We start from the raw sequence: 8895 nt of genomic DNA, 5'->3' as shown, positions 1-8895 counted from the left end.
GGAGAGGCTGGGGTGATGGGGAGAGGCTGGGGTGACAGGGGTGATGGGGGAGAGGCTGGGGTGACAGGGGTGATGGGGACAGGCTGGGGTGATGGGGGAGAGGCTGGGGTGACAGGGGTGATGGGGAGAGGCTGGGGTGACAGGGGTGATGGGGGAGAGGCTGGGGTGACAGGGGTGATGGGGGAGAGGCTGGGGTGACAGGGGTGATGGAGAGGCTGGGGTGACAGGGGTGATGGGGGAGAGGCTGGGGTGATGGGGGAGAGGCTGGGGTGACAGGTGTGATGGGGGAGAGGCTGGGGTGAAAGGGGTGATGGGGACAGGCTGGGGTGACAGGGGTGATGCCCCCCTGCCACTCACCGTTCAGCAGACCGTTGCCGCAGGCCAGCCAGGGGTGGGCTTGGTAGGATTAGTTTATCTTAGTACCTTTTATTAAAAAAAATTCAAAAATGTGACACTGTCCCTTTAAGCTTCGGCTGTCCACGCATGGTGGGAATTGTAGTTTGGCAACAGCTGGAGGGCCAAAGGTTCCCCATCCCTCTCTTAAAGTGTACCTGTCATTTAATTTTTATTGCAGAAATCAGTAGTACAAGCGGTTTTAAGAGAACTCTGTGATAGGTTTTATTAGGTAAAAAGCCTCTTTCTGTACTCAAGAAGCTGTTTTGCAGCCTCCCGCTGTCACTTCTTACACTCTGTGCATTATCAGGCAAAGCCGTCTTCATTACAGCGGAGCAAAGAAGCCCGGCGCGCGCGTCATTCTCTATGGGCATCGGACTCTCCTGTGAGTGCGCGCGGGCTTCGGGCGCTCATATCTCCGTGACCCGACCGAATCAGGAAACGGGATCAGGTGAGTATAGGGGGCTGTTCGGGGGGGCCGTAACGGGGGTTCGGGAGCCTGTCACCCCGGCACGGGGGGTGACAGGTCCTCTTTAAGCTCCACAATAAGGACTTTATCCGATGTTATCTTGCATGGGATATACTGTTCATGCCTTGTTTTTTGTGCAGGTAGGATTGGCTCTGATCCTGCAGTTTAGCATCATTTGTGTTTGTGAATACGCTGCAGCACTGCAATGAAACTCCAACATGTGTGAACATAGCCCAAATTTCCCTTCACACTTCTGCACAATCAGTGAAGTTAAAGCGACTCTGCACCCTCTGTTCTACCCCCCCCCCCCAACTAGTTATACCTTTTTGTAGCTTATGTGAAGTCCTTTCAGCAGATATGTTTGGCCACGCCGGTTGCGCTTTCATGATGCAGAAAAACAAACTTTAGTTGAGGAGATGCGGTGTCTAAGAGGCGGGGCCATGAGTCTTTGTGCCCTAGGGAAGCGCCACCTGTGTGGTGTTGTGCGCCTCCCCCCCTGCCTCCCGTTTTGCCCTCACAGGAATTAATGGCATTGCGCTTGCGCCATAATTTTGACCCCCAGTGCTGCTGCAGTTACGTTGGCAGATCAGCGCCGCCTCTGTGGTGTGTCTTCTGCGAGTCATCCACGCCCTGTAGTAGTGACACGCTTGTTCCTGCACCGCCTCTCATGTCTGTCAGCGCCCGCCCCCCCCCCCCCCAATACTATGTTTCTGTCCGCTCGTCCCTGCACCGCCTCCCTCTCATGTCTGTCAGCGCCCGCCCAACTCCCCCCCCCCCCCTTGCATACAATGGTACTATGAGTCCTCTTCTCGGCTTCTGCGCCTATAGTGATCGTATCCCGCGCAGGCGCAGTGACAGGGTAGGCTGGTCACGTCACTGCGTCTGCGCGGGATACGGCGCAGGCACAGTAACGTGACCAGCCTCTTCTCGGCTTCTGTGCCGTTGCGATCGTATCCCACGCAGGCGCAGTGACGTGACCAGCCTTCTCAGTCACTGCGCCTGCGTGGGATACGATCGCTAAAGACACAGAAGCCGAGAAGAGGACTCATAGTAACATCGTATGCGGGGGGCGGGCTCTGACAGACATGAGAGGGAGGCAGTGCAAGGAAGAGCGGGCATCATGAAAGCGCAAACAGCGTGGCCAAACATATCTGCTAAAAGGACTTTACATAAGATACAAAAAAGTTTAAGTAGTTGGGAGGGGGGGGGGGGGGTGTAGCACAGATGGGTACAGAGTCGCTTTAAGGCAGCTGCTTCTGGCCGGTCAGAGATGCTGAATTGGGGGATCCAGCCAAGCCTCCTGTGACATCTCGCCCTGCCCCCTGTCTGCATCATCAGCCTGTGCTCAGCAAACACACACAATGAGACAGAAGCTTGGAATCTTTGTCTCCTAAGGTGGGAGAGCAGATGGAGCAGGAGACACAGTGGATTGGCACAGAGGCCATTTTTTTTCGCTTCCTGGATGTCAATCAGCTACCAGTGTGGCAGAACTGCACATATATGGTAATACATTATATAGACACATCTATATAACTTTTAATAGAAGAAAAGTTTTCCTTATCTGGAGTTTCCCTTTAAGAATGATGGCGAGAACTCCTGATATGGAAAGAGGGTGACAATATTACTTTAAATGGGTTATCCAGTGCTACAAAAATATGGCCACTTTCTTACAAAGACAACATGACTCTTGTCTCCAGTTCAGGTGCGGTTTGCAATTAAGCTCCATTCACTTCAATGGAACTGAGCAGCAAAACCCAACCCAAGCTGGAGACTAGAGTGGGGGTGTCTCTGGAAGAAAGTGACCATGTTTTTGTAGCACTGGATAACCCCTTTAAGGACTGTACCCAGAGAGTGGTGGTCAATAATTCCTTCTCTGAATGGTCCTCGGTCATAAAACCTTTGTGACATGTTAAAAGTTTTTTCATAACATGTTATTGAGACATGCCAAAAGTTTTGATCTGTTCAGGTCTCAGTATTCAGACCCTAACCAATCAGGTGAACATGTGGTCCTCTCTCGGTTCTGTGTCAAGGGATGAGTCTGGCTCATAGTGTACGTCTATAGAGCCTGACTCTTTTTTTTTTTTTTTTTCCTCACACACAGCGGGGAGTGGATGTGCTGCAGCGGGGTCCTCTCCCCACTCATTCTTCTGATAGGTCCAGGTGTGAGTGTTCAGACCCGTACCGATCAAAACTTTTGGCATGTTTTGGACACGTCTAAAGTTGTTGTTTTTTTTTGTTTATTGTTTTTTTATTATAATGACAGGTACACTTTAAATAGATGGGGACCCTTGGTTTACACCACTTATAAGCGGCGCACCATTCAGAGAATGAATCATTGACCACCACTCTCTGGTTACAGTCCTTAAAGTGTCACTAACATTATAACTTTTAAAATTTCAATCAGAAAGTTTGCAACTTACTTTTTTTTTTTTTTGCTGTAACAGTCTTGTGCTGGTAGGATAAGAGAGACTAAACTCATGAAGTACAGACTGTCACGGCTCCAGGTGTCCATCAATTACATGACTGCCTTCTTTGTGAGCGCAGATTACTTCCTTCCTGTGACTTCCTGTGTTTAGACTCTTTGAAGGAAATAAAAAAGTCAGAACACAGGAAGTCCCGTGTTTTCCATGATAACTAAAAAAAAAAAAAAATTGTGAATGTAAATTGCAAACTTGCTTTATATCACATCTACTGTTGATTTAAAGTGTATGACAGGTACCCTTTAAGCCAGTTTTTAACTCAGTTACAAACTAAACTTCCTAAACCCATAGACCTTAATTTACCCATCAGACGCCCACGAGGGACTGTGTACCTGGATTTTGAAAAAGCATTTGACAATGTATCCCCAGTCGTTGTGGTCCCCATCCCCACATCCAGGCTTCTTCTAATCTCTTCATAAAAACATATTAGGTTGGTTTGACAGCTTCTGTTCTTAGTATAACCATGCTGGTTATCACTTATAATACTATTACCCAATACATATTCCTGGATGTAGTCTCTTATAAGCCGCTCTAATAGTTTCCCGACAATGGACATTAGGCTTACCGGTCTATAGTTACTTGGGGAAGACCTAGAGGCCTTTTAAAGTTTTCAATGCACATAGGGGGTGATTTATCAAACTGGCGTAAATTAAAATTGTCTTAGTTGCCCCTAGCAACCAATCAGATTCCACCTTTCATTTTTCAAAGGATCTGTGAGAAATGAAAGGCGGAATCTGATTGGTTGCTAGGGGCAACTAAGATAATTCTACTTTACACCAGTTTGATAAATCTTCCCTATAGTGTATTTAATAACGGACTTTGCACAGAAGTCAAAATAATGTTCATGACAATTATTCGTTGGCGTTTTTTGCAACCAACTTGCGTAATTTTTTGTCGTTCACACACTTTTTCTTTTTCACCATCTTTACTATTAAATTCAATGGACCTTCAAAGAAGAACCACACCCAAAAGGGCCTAAACTAGAATAATCTACCAACAGCCGTCACTGTAAAGATGGGCGTCCAAAATGCTAAATGGCTGACATTTAAAAAAAAAAAAAAAAAAAAAAAGAGAGAGAGAGAAAACATCATGTGAACATAGCTATATACTGTATGCAAGTACCGAGAAGACCTGATGGTGAAGGCAAAGGTCACACCGAGTCTTTCATTTACATTTCCCTCTCCTTAAGGAGAGTCATTACCCCTTTGACCCACGCCAATAGACCTCTCACTAGCCAGCCAACACCCTGCTCTCCACTGATGAGGGTCAAAAACCCGAAATAGCTATCTGCAGATGGGAAATCTTTCCTTTTGGAGAGATAGTTTGGCTTGGCATAAAATCCCCAGTCAATGTTTTAAGGCTCCTTGACTGAGCGAGACTTGACTTGAAGGGACATCTCTTTGCCTAAGAGGTGTGAGAGCTACTTTGCATATACCATTTACATTTCCCGTCATACATTTTGCATTTTAATTAATAAAACTACTATTAAGCCTTCCATTCTTACTGTGCAGCACTGTTCTCCGCACCTGCATTGTCAGGATGGAGCTATACAGATATGTTTGGTGGATGTGATGGGACTATTCATGAGCCGGGCTGGGGAGGGGGGGGGGTTAGTCTGCATCTGTATTCGCTTGTCTGCAATCTCCCGAAGCATTGATGCTCACACAGGAGACAGCTGACCCACTTTCTCTCTTTTATGATATATCTTCTCAGTTACAGCTCTGTTTTATAGCCCTGTTTACCTGCTACATTGGTTTGCCGCATGGCGTGTAGAAGCTTGAGAAAACGGGAAAAAAATATGTATGAAGAAGAGGGTTATAGCTCAGCCAATAATTTAGTTCTACTGTTTTCGCTCTCTTTATTCTAAGAAAATTGCTTCTTAACTCCATTGCCTAAACTGTATCAACATGGAGAACCTGCCGCCCTCCAGCTATTACGGCACTAGTTCCTATCTTGTCTGGACAGCTAAAAATGGGAATTGTAGTTGTATTACAGTTGGAGGGCTACAGGTTCCCCACCCCTGTTATTCAGGAATCAAATAAACATATTAGTGCCAAACCTGAAGTTGTGTGTGGTATTACAATTTGGCTCCATTTACTTCAATAAAACTGAGTTGCAGTACCACACACAACCTGAAGACAAGAGTGGTGCTGTTTCTAGAAGAAAGCTGTCACATTTTTTTGACTCCTGTATAATACCTTTAAACAATTCACAGTATTTGGTTGCGGTTTGATGTCCTACAGAGGTGACCCTTGGAAAACCTTTCTTAAAGGGATACTATCGCCATGAAGATGCTACCTAAGCCATCAGCATCATGTTAAACAGCAGAAGGAGCTAAACGGATTGATAAATATCTTTGTCGGAAAATATTCAGTATAAGTTGTAATTTATTAATTAAAATCTCTGATGTTTCCATGCTAATGAGTGCAGTCCATTAAGTGACACCACCCACTGGACTTCTTAAAGGGGTACTTCAGCGAAAAGCTTTTTCCCAGTAATTGAAAGTCATTACAAAGTTATAAAACTTTGTAATATGCTTCAATCATCTATCTGCCCCCCTTCCCCCTCAACCTCCTACCAAAAAGTGAAGTAAACTCATTCTTACCTAATGACTGTTGACCCCAGGCTTTTCTGTGGCAGACATTTTGTGACATGATATCATCAAGAGGGAGGCAGGTCTAAGCCCTGTTAAGCCAGCCTCTCTATGTCAGATGACTCAGGTTGCTCAGCTCTGATTGGCTGAGAAAGATGTAAGCCATCTAACAGTTTTACAGAGTCAGTTAGACATCACTGGAGTGCATCATTGGAAAGCCCAAACCAGGAATCTGTGCCTATGCAGATGATGTAATCGTCACAAAATGGCTTCCACAGAGTAGCCTGACATCAACAGTCATTAGGTAAGAATAAGTTTACTTTACTTCCTGGGGGGAGATAGGGAAGGGAGGCAGATAGGTGATTGAAGCATATTACAACGTTATATAACTTTGTAATGTGTTTCAATTACTAGGGAAAAGCTTTTCGCTGGAGTACCCCTTTAACACAGAATGATCAGGGACTTCAATCAGCATGTTATTTGTTACAAGTTATACTGAATCTATTCTCACAAAGGAATATAGCGCAGGAAGAGCTGAGCAGATTGATAACACGATGGTAATTTTATATATATATATATATATATATATTATATTATATAGGAAAAGGTTATGGTATCGAGACTATTACATAACATCATGATACTAACTACTTACAATGATAATCAGCTGATCGTGTCTTTAGAGCCTGACCTAAAATCATCTTCCCTCCAACCAACGTCTGACGACTGTGTAAAAAAATAATAAAGTCCATAAATACCTGACAACGCTCCCTGGTATGCCAGCAGAGCCGCCACGCCATGCTGTCACTGTAGGGGGGTTCTGGGGGTACAAATGAAATGCACTAGCAGCAGATAGCACTTGTGGCAGTTCCTGTTCCCCCTTTCACTGTTGGGGGGGGGGGGGGGGGACTGCAGGTAGTGAATGCAGACAGCGGATGGGTGTTGATGGTGTCCATACCATGGTGGCAAACCATGTGTTTTGCTGATGGGGGCCCCATAGCAGTTGCGTGGTCTGCCTACATGGTAGCTAAGCCATTGGTTGTCAGGTATGTATAAGCTTAATTATTTTACATGCACAGACATCACTAATGGTGTATATATATATATATATATATATATATATATATATATACACACACATATACAGCCCTTGCAGTAAACAAGCCTTGTGTACATTATTGATCAGGCCGTGTTATAGGGCCCTACGCGTTGACACCAAAAGACTTCATTTGCATTAATACATCTTACGTCAGATGAGTTTTATGCACAAGCCCTATTCTAATTAATAGGTCTCATGCACAGAACTGGGCCAGTGTGGGACATATCAATAGCAACACGATCTTCTGGTGTCAGCAGTGACATTCTCTGTGACAGTTACCCCTTTAAGAGGGGGGTAGCAAACTCTGTAGAGATGAGTCGCAGTTAGCAGAAGTCATCATGAGCGGACCTGTTAAATGTAACCAAACCTGAACGCTTGGCATTTGGTTCCTTGCAACTACAGAAGTTGGATGCCACTCTAGGGAGTCCTGGAAAACATGGATATAGCCATCGACTGTATTTATGATTTCCTTGCAGCCCTAGGGTGGCATCCAACCTCTGCAGCCACAGGGAATCAGACCCGAAGAGAAAGCTGCTTCATTCATTATGGGAAACATGACTAGGTATGTATTAAAGTGGGGCAGCACACTGGCTCAGTGGTTAGTGCTGGGGTTCTAGCCTCACAAGGACAACATTGGCAAGGTTTTTTTTTTGTTTTTTTTTTTGGGGGGGGGGGGGAGGGCAATGTTACCATACGCACATGTGCTTGGTTCTGCCATCCTAATTGGCTAACACATGCATGTCAGCATACTTCTCAAGCCAGTCATCACCCACAGACACCTATATAAAGATGTTACCTCCTCCTCTGCCTTCCCTGACAGTTTTTGTGGTTTCTTGGTGTCCATAGCGAAGGTGTGCTGAATTTTTCATGTATTGGCCCAGGCTTCTGTTTTATATATCTGTCTTACCCATCGGAGCGGTTTGCCATAAACCTGTGCCACCTACCTTGATCTTCTTGCCTGATTCCTGTATACCTGATTCTCCTGTGCTTGACCAGATTGCTAACTGTGCTTCCTTGCCCATTCTCACCTGGATCCCCAGAAAGATACCATCTGATCCTCTGGGTTAGCCGATACCCACACCCTTACCACACTTGTGGAGTGACCAGGTACCAGCTTCCACATCCTACAGCAGGATATAGAGTGAAAATCTAGTGAGTACACATACCCCACTCGCCGGTTCAGTAGCAAAGTGGCCATGGACCCTAATAGCAAACCCAAGACTTATTGTTCCATTAATTAGAATGTCAGAGCAGTAGTCAGGACCTCCTGATATAATTTCTTCCGCAGTTTCTCCAGGAGTTCAGTCTACAGGATTCAACTTACCTCTACTACCATGTAATGACAGAGACCCTCCAAGCCGTGTCACGGTTTCTAGAATCTGTGCTTGACCCAATTTTTTCTCTGCTGGAGATACTACTATCTGGAGATGCTCAGGCATAATGTGCTTTGTTCTGAAATGTAAGCGCAGGAGACGCGGCCTTGGAAGACCATCTTATCTTTGGTTCGCATACACAGTAATTACATCAGTAATGTTCGATGATAAATGCCATTGTCCAATATTGTTTCATAGAGGATTTTATGACACGCAAATAAAATAGGTTTACACACACACACAATAGCTAAGCGAATAGCTTTCATTTAATTAAAGAGACTCTATCAATCTCCAGATTACTCCTAAAAACATCAGGAATTGGGTTAAAAGACAAATTTGTCATTTTAAATCTGTCATTTTTACTTTTCTACTCACTTGCATTCCCTGCTATAAGGCTGCTAACCGCGCATGCTGGTGCAGAGAGGACAACTTGGCTCAATAATAGAATGAAAAGGACTACTTATATTGCCATAGGTCGCGTTACACAA

The 8895-nt window shown here is 45.0% G+C and overlaps 1 long non-coding RNA gene across 1 annotated transcript; it reads left to right on the top strand.

The window, feature by feature from the left end:
* The first annotated feature begins 6138 nt into the window (after positions 1-6138).
* On the top strand, positions 6139-8613 carry LOC138788948 (uncharacterized). Its single transcript, XR_011362671.1, has 3 exons — positions 6139-6239; positions 8075-8186; positions 8323-8613. It is a non-coding gene; the product is annotated as an uncharacterized lncRNA (long non-coding RNA).
* Positions 8614-8895: the final 282 nt, after the last annotated feature.

Source organism: Dendropsophus ebraccatus, chromosome 4 (genome assembly GCF_027789765.1).
Source record: "Dendropsophus ebraccatus isolate aDenEbr1 chromosome 4, aDenEbr1.pat, whole genome shotgun sequence".
NCBI classification, from domain to species: domain Eukaryota; kingdom Metazoa; phylum Chordata; class Amphibia; order Anura; family Hylidae; genus Dendropsophus; species Dendropsophus ebraccatus.
Note: the sequence above shows the minus strand (reverse complement) of the source record. Positions and strands in the feature narration are given on the sequence as shown.